We start from the raw sequence: 15,207 nt of genomic DNA, 5'->3' as shown, positions 1-15,207 counted from the left end.
ATGAAATTAACAATTTCAACCATCACCACCTCCAACCTCGTATGTCGGCAGCGTACTAGAAACCGTTGTACATTTCCTCATTTCATCCTCAAGCCAACAATAAGGGGCTAGTATAGCACTATTAACATGTTCCCCATCTGCAGATCAGGACACAGAGGCTAGGAAAAGCTAAGTCAATGTGTCCCAAGCGCCTCAGCTTGTACGGAGTGAAGTCCATACAAGGAGGATTTGAACGTGGAGCCTGTCAACATGACGTATGTTAGTAACAGCCCAGGTACCATCTGGCCCTCATCTTCTCGGCCTTCCAGGGCATGGATTTCCAGGGGATGCAACTGTCATCACACTTAACTCTTCTCTGCCTTTTCTACCTCGGGCACCAGATTTGGGGACCCAACTGGTATGGGGCACAAAGCACTTAGTGATTCAGCCAGGAAAAGTGCGACAGAGCACAGTGAGGAAGCAAGCGTCTGCGAGCCAAGGACAGGGGCCTCAGGAGAAACCAAAGCTGCCAACACCTCGGTCTTGGATTTCTAGCCTCCAGAAGCGTGAGAAATAAATTTCTGTTGTTCATCACCCAGTCGGTGGCACTTCGTTATGGGGGCCCAAGCTGATACACATAGGTACCACCAGGCCACTTTCCCGACACGACTTCATCAGCTTGACCTTTAAACTGGGCATTAGGTCTCCAGGTCACATGGCCCACCCCCCGGCTTCACCCTCCCCATTGGCCCCTGGCTCTAGTGAGCATGTGAGTTTGCACCTCTTGCCCCAGGCCTAGAATAACCGGAACTCTTATTCCTTACTAGACCACAAGGCCCCTGTGAGTGGCTTTTCTGTGCCTATGTCCGAAGCTGGCCAGGGCCCCCCCAGAAGTGAAGCCTGCACCCATGCCGGGTGACCAGCCCAGAAGATGAGCCACCACGGCAGGCAGCCTCTCACCCAGCTGCCCAGCTCTGTGTCTGCAGGTGTGGTGGCATCTTTGACACCTTCCTCCAGTACTTCTTGGAACAGAGGGGATCCTGGAAAGGAGGGTGCACTAAGTCTGTGCTCTAGGAGCTGAGTGAAGCAGTTTTAGGGGGCAAATTGAAGCATCCTTCTATCTGCCTCAGTTTCTGAAGTGCTTTCTTAGGCATTTTTTTAATCTCGTTTATTTCTCGCCCTCCCCCCCTTTTTTTTTTTTTTTGCCTGACACGGCCTGTACTGGTAATAGTAGAAAGAGGGGCAATTTAGCAGATCAGAGTCTCCAGCACCTCCTTGCGGCTTGGTTCATGGTTGAGTACCCAGTATCCAGCCAGGAAGGGCCCCTCTGTTATGCTTTCAAAATGGAGAAAAGAGATAACTCTTAAGACTGTACCGATGATAGTCTACCAATGACGGAGTGAAAAGTCTGATTCTCTGACAGATGCCAGGGCCTGGGTATGCAGCAATGAGGACATGGGAAGCCAAAAAAAATGGAAGGATCAATCGCTGTCCTGGCTAGCTCAGGAAAAGAGGACGCTGGCTTCTGGGCAGAGGGTGGAGGTTAATTCTACCACCACCTTGCTTTACTGAGTACCTACCATGTGCCAGGCACTGTCCCTAAGCCCCTTTCCTACACCTTTTCCCTTAAGCTGCACAAAGCCCTCTAATGCAGATACTATTATCTCCACTTTCTTTTAATACGAAAAAAATCCAACTTTAGTGACATTAAGAAGCTTGCTGTAGGTCTTAACAGCTCAAACGGGGGCACCAGGATACAAACCAATGACTGACTCCAGATCTTACAGTGCTTCAGACTCGGAGGTACAATCAGTGACACAGAAGCAGGGGAGACGTCAGAGCAAGGAGTTTTTATCACTCAAGGGCAGAGCAGGTGTGAATGGCTGCAGAAATGCAGACCCACAGGCCCTCAACTGTAGCTTAGCAATCCAAGGCTCTCCTTGTAAGATTACTCTCCTCCCCCCCCCAACCCCCCACCCCATGCCCACCAACAGAGACACCCAGCAGCGGCAGGTGGCTCAAGGGAGCTGTGGTCATTCTCTTGCCCCAATGAAAGTCTGTGTTGCACATGGCGGTGACAATTATCCCACCTGCCCTGGTGCTGTGCTGAGAAGGTTAATCCACCAATTTAAAATTACAAAACCACCGCATTTTAGAACTAAAAGAGCCCTTAGAAATGATTTGCTCTAACTCTTTATAAAAGAGGTCAAGAGAGGCGGCGTGAGCTCTCACAGGCAGCCAAGATTAAAACGGCGGTTGTTCTCAGTCCAGAGCTCCTCTCCTCGCAACCCAGGGCTCTCGGGTGGCCCTCCTCCCAAAAGCAGAGATCAGGCCCAGAGAAGAGGTTGAGCTCTGGAACTCTTCCCAGCCCCTAAACAGGATCACTTCTTCTCCTCATCAAGCTCTCGAGGCCTCACCCTGATTGCACCCTTCCCCAGCCGTGTGGTCATCCGTGGATGAGAGCCACTAGGGGCCACGGGGCTGCCTCTTCCTCATCCCCCAGGTTCACCCAGTGGATGCCTCCTCCAGCCTCATCCAACATCACACATGGAGAGAAAGCACAAGCAGCCAGGCTGCGGGGTCCCACCACCTCTCCACGTGGTCGGAGAAGACCCCTGCTGTGCCCTGGGTCACAACGGGGCTTCAAGAACCGCAAGAACCACGGGCAGCAGAGTAGAAGTAAATGGCACAGGTTCTGGAGCTGAGATGCCACAGTGAGCTCCTGTCCTGTCATTTAGCAGCTGCATGATGCTAGACCAATTCTTCTGGTTTTTTTTTTTAACAGACAAAAAGTTGTGCATAATTAACATATATCAGTTGATATTTAGAGATAGGTATGTACTTGTGAAACCATCACCATAATCTATGCCATAAACCCATACATCACCTCCAAAAGTTTCCTCCCACCCTCTTGTGACAGACACACTTAATATAAGATCTACCTCCCTGGCAAATTTTAAAGTATATTGTTAATTATAGGCATTAAGCTGTACAGTAGAGCTCTAGGACTTGGTCATCTTGTATACCTGAAACTTGATACTCTTTGACTAATACCTCCCCGTAACCCCTCATCCCAACCCCTGGACATCATTCCACTCTCTGCTTCTGTGAGTCTATTTTAGATTCAACCTACATGTGGTATCATGTAGTATTTGTCTTTCTGCATCTGCCTGGGCCAATTCTTAAGCCTTCATGTCCTGGTCTGAAAAACAGACACAATTACACCTACTTCACAAAGTGGTTTTGCGAATTCAAAGAGACAACAGGGGCAAAACACAATGCCTGACAATTATTTTTATAGTATTATTATTATCGCAATAATGCTTTACCTCCCATTCAGTGGCTCTGACATATGCCCGAAACAGTGCTAAGTGCTTTAGAGGAACGATCTCATTTATTCCCTCCTACAAATATAAAATAGGTGCTATCGATTTCATCCCACGTTTGAAGAAGTATGTGCAGAGTTGTTAAGTGAACTGCCCAGTGGCACACAGCTATTAAGTGGTGGGGCTGGGATTCAAACCCAAGTCTAACGCCAAAGTCTATGATGACATTTGTTGCTTACGCCTTTCATGTTCATTACTTTATCCAATTTAAACAACCCGTCAGGTGTTAGGCAGGTCCTGGGGGAGAGTATCCACTGACAACCAACCCGAGAGTGACGCGGACCCTTGGGGAATGGCGCATTTGGTAATTTAATTTTCCAGTTAGCTCAATATTCACTAGAAGCCTCTCTTCATTGCTAAATATTTTCTAAAGCCAGGCCCAGAGCGAGAACTTACCAATCAGAAGGAAAGTTCAAAACCTGGTGTAGCTGCTCTAGCACTCTGACACACCAAGGCCACCAGGACGCTCACATGGCCACGGTGTCATGTGGGGGAACTCAGTAACCAGCACCCCATCCGCCCCTTGGCTGAGGATCTCCACTCTCTGCTTCTCCCCGCCCTCCTGAGGCCCAAGGCTCAGGAATTGATGTGCTGGCCATCCCTGGGGAAAATGGGACCTGTATTCTTTTCTGGCTCTGCCACTAACTGGGACTCCCGATTCCTCATCTGTAATGGGAAAGGATGAACTGGGTTCCAATCTCACCTCTACCATGTTTTATCTTAGCAACCACAAGTGCTAAGATTTGCTGCACATTCACTGTGTACCAATCCTGACTGAAGACTTGCACGGCATCATCTCATTTAACCTTCCCCAGCAACACTGTGATGAAGGTACTTTTATCTCCACTTTGCAGAGAAACAGAGGCTCAGAGAGGATAAATGACTTGCTCAAGGGCACACAGTTAGTAAATGAGAGCCAGGATTTGATATGCCCAGCGCATGTAACAGTAAACATTTGGTGAGTGAACATTTGGTGCTCCAAGCCTCTAAGTCCTATCAAACTCACTCCATAACCTTTCCCATTCCAGGCCTTGCTTCCTCCAAGCGTAGGCTCTGAGAGTTGGTTGGCATAAAGTAAGCAGACCCTAGCCTCCCAATACCAAGTGCAGGGCTCTGGCCTAAGGACCCCTAGATCTCAGCAGGTTTTCGTCAGTGCCCAGGAGACAGGGTCCTACACACATGGAATGGGTCAGAAATTCACTGGGTCCCTCCAGAAGCTACCCGGGTACTGTGAAGCAGGCCGTGGTGGGCTCTTATCACCAGGCACACAAAAGATACCCTACCAAGCCCCAAAGAGCCCGGGGATCAGCTGCAGGCCTGCCCAGGTACTGCCTTCCAAAGGAGCCCAGGAGGCCCAGGTCCCCTCCGCGCACCTCGCTGGCTCCCCGCCAAACGCGCCTCACCGTCGCGCAAGCAAAGGGGCGTGAGGACCCGCTGCCAGCGCCAGCTGCGAGCTAAGGGCTTCAACCGGTGTGCCTGGGGGCGCCGCCCCGAGCCGGGCGGCGTCTGGACCCCAAGGGTCCATCGCCCCTCACCTCCGCCCCCATCGCGCGCCTCCCGCTCACTACTCGGTTCTGCAAACTTCTCCGGGCTTCCTTTCACCCCAGGGCCCGATGCTCTCGTCGATCCCTCCCGAGGGAAGTCCGGGGCCGATCCCTCAACTCCAAGCCCAGCCGGATCGCGAAGCCCTCGCCAGCCCCCAGAGCGCGCGTCTCACCTGCAGCCCGCAGGCGGGGCTCCGTGGCGTTGAAGCGTCCCGGTGGGCCCTCCGCGTAGTCGGCTTTGGCTGAATCAGCCGCCGCTGCTGCCTCCTGACCCCGCCCCGAGCCCGGGACGACCAGGCATGGAGGGCAGGTCCCGCGGCACCCACCCTACCGCCGTCGCCGCCGCCGCCGCCGAGGCTCGTGGGTGCCCGCCTTGCGCCTGCTTGGCTGGCGAGCCCGGCGTGGCAGCCAGTGCACGTGCGCAGGCTCGCGAGCTCAGCTGCTCGGACCCTAGGCCAGAACCACCCCTTGGTTAACGGAATTCTGGGAATTGTAGTTTGCCTCCGAGAACAGCCCAAGCCTTCAATCCGCGGAACCCTGGAAGTTGTAGTTTCTCCCCGGAGAGGCGCAGTTTTACTTCGTGTTAGATTTGTACGATTATAGAAGTCGTGGTAATAAATGTAAATGCAAGTTAAATCAACAATTAGATGTCACATATAAAATCAAAGTAATCAAAACTTCCGCATATTTTAAAATATATCTATTACTACAAGTACAAATAAATACAAAAGCACTATTCCTCTGGGGCGCCACTCCAATTCCCCACGCCCATTCCATTGGACCTTCCTCAAGGGCAAACATTCCCAACTCATGGCTGCTGCATCCGGCATTTACTGCCCACTCTCGAAATATACATATGCCCTATTTCTTGATTTATTAATTTTAGATCTCTTGGCTTTTTACTAGGATAGATGAGAATTTCATTCATTTAAATATGTGCACCAACGATGACTACCTTCACTGAGTTATGAGACATTTCTTTTTTTCTTTCTCCACATTTTTATTTAAATTCCAGTTAGTTAACATACAGTGCAATATTAGTCTCAAGAGTAGAATTCAGTGATTCATCACCTACATACAACACCCCGTGCTCATCACAAATGTACTTTTTGATACCCATCACCTATTTAACCCATTCCTCCATCCACCTCCCCCCTGGTAACTATCAGTTTGCTCTTTATAGTTAAGTCTGTTTCTTGGTTTGCCTCTCTTTTTCCCCCATGTTCAATTGTTTTGTTTCTTAAATTCCGCATATGAATGACATCATATATTTGTCTTTCTCCAACTGACCTATTTCACTTAGCAGAATACTTTCTAGTTCCATTCACATCACTGCAAATGGCAAGATTTCATTTTTTGCTATGGCTGAGTAATATTCCATTGCGTATATATATCACATCTTCTTTATCCATTCATCAGTTGATGGACTTTTGGGCTCTTTCCATAATTTTCCTATTGTTCAAAATGCTGCTATAAATAAACATCAGGGTGCATGTATGCCTTCGAATCAGTATTTTTGTATACTTTGGGTAAATACCTAATAGTGCATTTGCTGGATCCTGGTAGTTTTATTTTTTAACTTTTTGAGGAACCTCCACACTGTCTTCCAGAATAGCTGCACCAGTTTCCATTCCCACCAATAACGTAAGAGGGTTCCCCTTTCTCTGCATCCTCGCCAACATCTGTTGTTTCCTGTGTTGTTAATGTTAGCCATTCTGATAGGTACGAGGTGATATCTCAGTGTGGTTTTGACTTGTATTTTGCTGAGGATGTGTGATGTTGAGCATCTTTTCATGTGTCTGTTAGCCATCTGGATGCCTTCTTTGGAAAAATGTCTATTCATGTCTCCTGCCCATTTTTTAACTGGATTATTTGTTTTTTGGATATTGCATTTTATAAGTTCTTTATATATTTTGGATACTAGCCCTTTATCAGATAAATCATTTGAAAATATCTTTTCCCTTTCCATAGGTTGCCTTTTAGGTTTGTTGATTGTTTCCTTCACTGTGCAGAAGCTTTTTTTATCTCGATGAAATCCCAACAGTTTATTTTTGCTTTTGTTTCCCTTGTCTAAGAAGACATGTCTAGTAAGAAGTTGCTACACCCAATGTCAAAGAGCTTACCATCTGTGTTCTCCTCTAGGATTTTGATGGTCTCCTATCTCACAGTTAGGTCTTTCATCCATTTTGAATTTATCTTTGTGTATGTTGTAAGAAAGCGGTCCAGTTTGCGGCACCTGGGTGGCTCAGTCAGTTGAACGTCGGACTTGGGCTCAGGTCATGATCTTGCAGTTCCTGAGTTTGAGACCCTCCCTGGGTTCTGTGTGGACAGCTCAGAGCCTGGAGCCTGCTTCAGATTCTGTCTCTCCCTTTCTCTCTGCCCCTCCCCCACTCACGCTCTGTGTCTCTCTTTCTCAAAAAAAAATGAATAAACATTAAAAAAAATTTTTTTTTTAATTTTTTTTTTTAACGTTTATTTATTTTTGAGACAGAGAGAGACAGAGGATGAACGGGGGAGGGTCAGAAAGAGAGAGGGAGACACAGAATCTGAAACAGGCTCCGGGCTCTGAGCTGTCAGCACAGAGCCCAACGCAGGGCTCGAACTCACGGACCGTGAGATCATGACCTGAGCCGAAGTCGGCCGCCTAGCCGACTGAGCCACCCAGGCGCCCCTAAAAAAAATTTTTTTTAATGAAAGTGGTCCAGTTTCATTCTTTTACATGTTGCTGTCCAGTTTTCCCAACACCATTTGTTGAAAAGACTGTCTTTTTACCATTGGCTATCCTTTCCTGCTTTGTCAAAGATTAATTCTTTTTACGTTTATTTCTTTAAGAGAGAGAGAGAGAGAGAGAGAGAGCGCGCACATGAATGGGAGAGGCAGAGAGAGAGGGAGAGAGAAAGAATCCCAAGCAGGCCCTGCACTGCCAGTGCAGAGCCCAATGCGGGGCTTGAACTCACGAACCGTGAGATCATGACCTGAGCCAAAACCAAGAGTCAGACACTTAACTGAGCCACCCAGGCACCCCAAAGATGAACTGACCATAGAGGTGTGGGTTCATTTCTGGGTTTTCTATTCTGTTCCATTGATCTATGTGTCTGTTTTTGTGTCAGTATCATACTGTCTTGATCACTACAGCTTTGCAATACAGCTTGAAGTCTGCAATTGTGATACTTCCAGCTCTGCTTTTCATTTTCAAGATTGCTTTGCCTATTTGGGGTCTTTTGTGGTTCCATACAAATTTTAGGGTTCTGGCTCTATGAAAAATGCAGGTAGTATTTTGATAGGGATTGCATTAACTGTGTAGATTGCTTTGGGTAGTATCGACATTTTAACAATATTTTTTCTTCTATTCCATGAGCGTGGAATGCTTTTCCATTTCTTTGCATCATCATCAATTTCTTTTATCAGTGATTTATAGTTTATGAGACAGCATTTCCACCAAACTGGTTAAACCCTGTCATTTATAATTATTTTAAGTGATAATGCTTAAGTGCTGAGGCAGTAAAAGTTAATAGATTTATGCAGGGCAATTTGACACTAGAGTCAAAATCCTTTAAAAACATGCGGACTTTCAACCAAGAAATTCTCATGATTGTGGAGGAGTACAAAAGCTAAAAACAGTGTTGTTTGTAATAGTAATAAACAGCTGGGCTGGCTATATTAATTTCAGATAAAGTAGCATCAAGAACAAGGAAAATTACTAGGAATAAAAAGGGATACTGTGTAATGACAAAAGAATCAACTCACCAACAAGACATGATAACCCTAAATGTGAATGCACCTAGCAACAGATCCTTAGAGTAAATGAATCAAGTACTGATGGAACGAAAAGTAGAAACAGACAAGTCTGCAATGATAGGCGGAGACCTCAGCATCCCTCTCTCAACAACTGACAGAACAATAAGACAGAAAGTCAGCAAGGATATAGAAAAAAGCTCAACCCCACCAAAACCAGAAGGAAACTAACGGACGTTTACATAACACTCCACTAAACAACAACAAAACACACATTCTTTTTAAGCACCCACAGCACATATGTTAAAATAAACGGTATCCCAGGCCATAAATTTAAAAATTAGCAAAACACATAAACAAAGATTTTACTGAAAACATATACATATAGCAAATAACCATATGAAGAGACGTTCAACATCACTAGCCATTAGGGAAGTGCAACTTAATGAGATATCACTACACTCCTATGAGAAGAACAGCTAAATTAAAACATAGTGGCAATACCATGGTGAGCATTCAAAGAACTGGGTCTCAGTTCCACACCGCTGGTGGAAATAGTTCGGTAGTTTCTCAAAAACTAAACATGCGCTTGCCATATGACTCAATTGCACTCCTGGGCATTTATTCCAGAGAAATGAAAACTCGCGTCCACACAAACCCTTGTATCAATGGTTCGCAGATGTTGTGTTTGTAATACCCCAAAACTTGAAAGATAGATAAATGGTTAAACTCAATAGATAAATGGTTAAACGAGATAAATGAATGAATAGTGTATCCATACCATAGAATACTATTCAGCAATAAAAAGGAATGATACATTCAACAACTTGTGTCGATATCAAAGGCATTCTGAGAAATTAAAAAAGTCACAAAAGATTCTATGCTATAATTCCAGTTATATAACATTCTTGAAATGACAAAACTATGGAGATGGAGAACAGATTAGCGACTATCAGGAGTTAGGGATGGGGTAGAGGGGAAAGTGGCCTATGACTGTACAGGGACAGCAAGAGACAGGTCTTTGAGAGGATGAAATAGTTCTGTATCTCTTGGTGGTGGTGGTTACGTGAACCTACATGTGTTAAAATGACATAGAACTACGTACAACTTTACACCAATGTCAAATACCGGGTTTTGCTATTGTGCTATAATCATACAAGATGTACCACAAGGGGAAACTGGATGGAGACGTTCCATGGAAAGAAACTCTCTGTACTATCTTCGCAACTTCTTGTGAATCTATAATTATTTCAAAATAAAAATGTTCGAAAGAAGAAACCAAAGCATGGAAATTGCTTAATTCCTCAGCCATACAGGATGGCTTAAATAAAGCCATAAACCATCTAAAAAGTCGTTAAAAGGATGTTGTAAAATATTTACTTAATGCTGTGAAAGATATTTCACACTGTATCATATTTAATGAAAAAAGTACCAAAGCATTCAATATAATCTCTTTTTTTTAATTTTTTTTTAACGTTTATTTATTTTTGAGACAGAGAGAGACAGAGCATGAACGGGGGAGGGTCAGAGAGAGAGGGAGACACAGAATCGGAAACAGGCTCCAGGCTCTGAGCTGTCAGGACAGAGCCCGACGCGGGGCTCGAACTCACAGACGGCGAGATCATGACCTGAGCCGAAGTCGGATGCTTAACCGACTGAGCCACCCAGGCGCCCCTATAATCTCTTTTTTAAAAGAGTGTATTTGTGCATAGAAAAGATATCAGCACAGAGAATGGTAAGATTACAGGTGATTTTTATTTTCACCATAAGTATAGTCAGTATCCGTCACCGTACAATGTTGTTACTATATTCCCTATGCTACACGTTTCATCCCCATGACTTACTTTATAACTGGAAGTTTGAACCTCTTAATCCCCTTTATTTTGCCTGCCCCCCCTCCTCTCTGGCCACACCAGTTTGTTCTCTGTATTTAAGAGTCTATTGTGAAACAATCCTAAAATTTATATGGAACCACAAAAGACCCCTAATAGCCAAAGTAATGTTGAAACAGAAAAATTAAAGTAGACTTACAGTATCCTGGGGGACCGGGCTAAGGTTGCCTTTTGCCTTTAGCAAAGTGTCATCATCCGGGCAGCTGAGCTCCTAAAGGAATGTCACTCTGCCTGTCTCAAGGACTTCTCAATGGGCTGCAGACAGTACGGAAATTTAATTTTTCATTTGCCTTTGTTTCCCACATCAAAACTGCTTGACGAGGTGGTGTTCTGGTTTGCAGTCAGTTGGTCTTTTTCCTTCAGAACCTTCTGGATCTCGGCGTGGCCAAGTTCCTTCTGTTTCTGAGCCTCCTCCATCGCCTGCTACACGATCCCCTCAAACCTGACCATGATCTTCCCCGTCTCCAGGTGTTTCACGTGGAGCGCCTCAAACCTGCTCCCCAGCAACAGGTTCTCCCTTAGTGTGGCTTCCACGGCCGCGTCCAGATCATTCTGCCTGTACTGCGGCACGTCCACGATGGGCCGCATGGGGAGCAGCAGGAACCTACGGCGTGGTGAGAACACACCGAGGCAGACCCAGCAGGGGGAAGCCCCGGGAGCGCCCAGAAACTCAAGTACCACGAACTTCCGCTCAAGTGGGCCGCTGGTGGAGGGCGCATGCGCGCCCTGTGGCCTGCTGGCCTGCGTCACCTCGTTCGTGTCCGAGGGCTGTCAGATTTGAGGTATAAGGGCCAACTCCTTAAACAAGGAAGGCCCATACTGACAGAACCCGCCTTGCCGCGTGCCTGGAACCTCTGCTGGGTCTCGGAAGCGCTCCTTCTCGGGTCTGAGGGGGGCTCTGCCCCCGCTGAGGAGGGTGCATACCGCCTGCCTTCCGCCTTCCGCCTTCCGCCTGCGGTGGGGCCTCCAACGGCCTGCGGCACCTGCGGTGAATTTCCGCCCGCCGCCTCCAGGGCCTATGCAGCCACCGGCACGGGCGTGACATCCCCCAGGTTGGAGGCACCTGTCGGCGTCACGTGAGTACCCTGCGGCCACGACCCCACCGGCCTGCCCCGGTGCACCCTGGGGGCCCGGCCTCTCTGCCACCTCCTATCCCCTGGGGATATACTTCTTCCCTGCAATGAACATGTCTTGTTTTGCGATTTTTAATTTAAGTTGTTTTAATGTGTTTTCTACAAGAGAGCTAGCGATGGTCAGCTGATGGAGAGAAGCACCAAGTAGCCCGAGAGCAACCCGTTTACTAGACAGGGGAAGGGGGCGGGGGGGTTCTGGTCAAAGCAGAGTCTTACGGTTAGGATCCCAAAGGACATGGCCTACGGGTCCCCTAGGACCCGGTGTTCAGACAGTGATGTCTCATTTTATGAGCCCATCCTGGTTTTAAAAACTATTCTGGCTGTGGAGCGTTAGGTAGTGTTTTATTTGCTGATACGAAGCTTTAATAGACTGGAAAAAAAGTACTTTCCTTTGCAGTAAACTCTCAAGGTGAACCGGGTAGCTGGCTTTTTGAGGTCCGGCCCAATACTTCCAATAAATCAAGCATTTATGCAGCACTAAGCTGGGTTTGCCCCCAAGGCTGAAACCTCTCCCGTTTTCTGGGGGTCACAGTCCCTTTCTTTTGCTCTAGATGACTCCCAGATCCGTATCTGTAGCCCTGAGTTCCAGACCCACATTCCAGGCATAGCTCTACCTGGCTGGAGCTTATCTTAAAATCTGTGTGATGAACATCATGATGATGGTAATGATTTTAAATATATCTGAAAATCATTTTACTGTCCTTTCAAAAGATGGACATTTCTTTTGTCCCAAAGGAAATTGGATTTCCCTTTGAAAACTTAGTAACTCAGTGGCATAACTTGACGACTCCTTTCTAATACATAGAATATATGAGAAGTGATGTTCTGTGACTTCTGAAATTAGGTCATAAATATGCAGCTTCTACATCTCTCCCCCGACCCCGTGTGTGTGTGTGTGTGTGTGTGTGTGTGTGTGTGTGTGCGCGCGCGTGCATGTGTAGTTGCCTTTGGAACATAGCCACTATGTTGTGAATGTTGTGAGGAAGCCCAGGCCACATGGAAAGGATATGCATGGGCATAATATTAGTTTTCTAGAGCCACCATAATAAAATGTTACAGACTGAGTGGCCTGAACAACAGAAATTAATTCTCTCACAGTTCTAGGGACTGGAAGTCCAAGATCAAAGTAATGGCAGGCTTCGTGTCTCTCTGAGGCTTCTCTCCTTGGCTTGCAGATGGCCACCTTCTCACCGCGTCCTCATGCGGCCATAAAACAGAGATAAGCTGTTCCTTCTGTGTCTCATTTAAATTTTTTTAAAGGGCGCCTGGGTGGCGTAGTCGGTTAAGCGTCCGACTTCAGCCAGGTCACGATCTCGTGGTCCGTAAGTTCGAGCCCCGCGTCGGGCTCTGGGCTGATGGCTCGGAGCCTGGAGCCTGTTTCGGATTCTGTGTCTCCCTCTCTCTCTGCCCCTCCCCCGTTCATGCTCTGTCTCTCTCTGTCCCAAAAGTAAATAAAAAACGTTGAAAAAAAAATTTTTTTTTTTAAAATAAATAAATTTTTTTAAAGTATGTTTTTTTATTTAAAAAAATTTTAAAGTATGTTTTTTTACTAATTGCTAAATACGTATAGATAAGAGTGTATAAAACGTATACACAAAATTCAAAGAAAAACAATAAAGTAAACATTGAGTATCTACTATTCAGGTTACAAAAAAAAAAACTTTTGTCAATACTTGGAGGCTCCTAGTGCTTTTTGCCTGAAAATATCCTTTTCCCTCTCCCCAGACGTAACCTCCATATTTACTTTTATCAATGTTCTCTTGCTTTGTTTTATAGTTTTACAACCTATATATGCATCTCTAATGACATATTGTTGATTTTTGAACTGCATGTAATGGAACCATAGTCTTGTGTATTTTGTTTTTACTTGCTTCTGTCACTCAACAATATTTTGTGAGATTCCCTCATGTTGCTAAGGGTCTATTTTCATTTCTGTAGGGTATTCAGTTGTATGACTGTATCACAATTTATTCACTCCACCGTAATGGGTCCGTTAGTCATCTCCCGCTTTCACATATCATAACTTCTTTTTCCCCTTCCCCTCAGGATCCACATGTGAGTGAAAACACATGGTATCTGTCTTTCTCTTCCTGACTTATTTCACTTAGCATAATACCCTCATTTAAATTTTTGACCTACGGAAACCACAATAAGTAATAAATGATTTTTGTTATTTTTAAGCCACTAAGTTCTAGAATGTGGTTATATAGTAGCATCAGATAATTAATAACTTTTTAAAAAAATTTTTTAATGTTTATTTATTTTTGAGACAGAGGGAGACAGAGCGTGAGTGGGGCAGGGGCAGAGAGAGAGGGAGACACAGAATCTGAAGCAGGCTCCAGGCTCTGAGCTGTCGGCACAGAGCCTGATGCAGGGCTCGAACCCACGAACCGTGAGATCATGACCTGAGCCGAAGTTGGACCCTCAACCAACTGAGCCACCCAGGCGCCCCAATTAATAACTTTTTATAATAGTTATCTACTGCTGCCTAACAAACTGCCCCGCGGTTTAAAACAACAGTAATTGTGTATTGTATCTCACAGTTTCTTTGGGTCCAGAATTTTGAAGTGACTTAGCTGTTTGGTTCTGCCTCGGGGTCTCATAAAGTTGCTGAAAGCTGACTGAGACAGGAGGATCTGCCTCCCAGGGGGCTAGCTCACATGGCTGGAAAGTTAGTTTCTCTACCTGTGGGCTTCTCTATGTAACCTCTTGAGCAGCCTCATGGTGGAGTGGTTACTCCCCCCAGAGCAAGTGATCTGAGAGACCAATGCAGAAGAATGCCTTTTGTGACCTGGCTGCAGAAGCCTCACACACTGTGTCTTCTGAAGTAGTCTGTTGTTCACATAGGTCAGAACTGAATCCGTGCGGGAGGGGACCGTGCAAGGGTGTGAATACGAACAGACAAGGCTCTTGGAAGATCTTCTTGGAGGCCGGCTACCCACCGCAATAATGATGTGTCGTCTATTCAGTACCTATTATGTGCTTGGCTTTAGATGGGAATGATCTCACTTCATCCTCACTACAGCCTTATACGGTAGGTTATGTTTGTCCCTAGTTTATAGATGAGAAAATTGAGGCTGAGGGTCCTTAAATATCTTGCCCAAGGCCATGTAGGTAGCAAGTGGAGGAGGGAGATGAGACCTAGCTTGAGGTGACTCCATCCCAGCCTCTCCATTCTCTCCCAGGCCACTTTCACCCCTTCTGCTCCCTCTCCTTCCTCACCATCAAGTTGTACAAATTCCTGCAATGTTTATCCCCTCTCCCCCTACCCTCTTCTAACCTTGCTTCTGCTGTCCTCATTCCGGGTGGTCCTCCAGAAACGTGTTATAATTCTACTCCATTTGAAAGCTATGCGTCTGTTAGCATCTTTAAAAGGAGTCTTTACACTCAAAGCAAATGGAGAAAAAGGAAGCCAGATCATCTCAATGGAATCTGTGGCCAGACCAGAAAATGAGGCAGGACCCGGGAGAGCTGAATTGAGAGAAGAGGCAGAGAACAAAAGTCCTTCCAGCCAGCCATTAATCCAGGGCTGCTTTCT

General features: G+C 46.1%; 1 protein-coding gene across 2 annotated transcripts in view; it reads right to left on the bottom strand.

Annotated features, from left to right (window-relative positions):
* The window catches only part of POMGNT2 (protein O-linked mannose N-acetylglucosaminyltransferase 2 (beta 1,4-)), a 35,305-nt gene that overhangs the window by 19,820 nt on the left and 278 nt on the right, over positions 1-15,207 (bottom strand). The window contains exon 1 of one of the 2 annotated variants that reach the window (XM_042956208.1): positions 5,083-5,511. The exons of the other annotated variant lie outside the window; for it this stretch is intronic. The gene's annotated coding sequence lies outside the window, so the exon portion shown is untranslated. Of the gene's footprint in view, positions 1-5,082; positions 5,512-15,207 lie in introns of those variants that run through there. 2 annotated transcript variants of the gene reach the window in all.

This window comes from Panthera tigris, chromosome C2 (genome assembly GCF_018350195.1).
Source record: "Panthera tigris isolate Pti1 chromosome C2, P.tigris_Pti1_mat1.1, whole genome shotgun sequence".
Taxonomy (NCBI): domain Eukaryota; kingdom Metazoa; phylum Chordata; class Mammalia; order Carnivora; family Felidae; genus Panthera; species Panthera tigris.
Note: the sequence above shows the minus strand (reverse complement) of the source record. Positions and strands in the feature narration are given on the sequence as shown.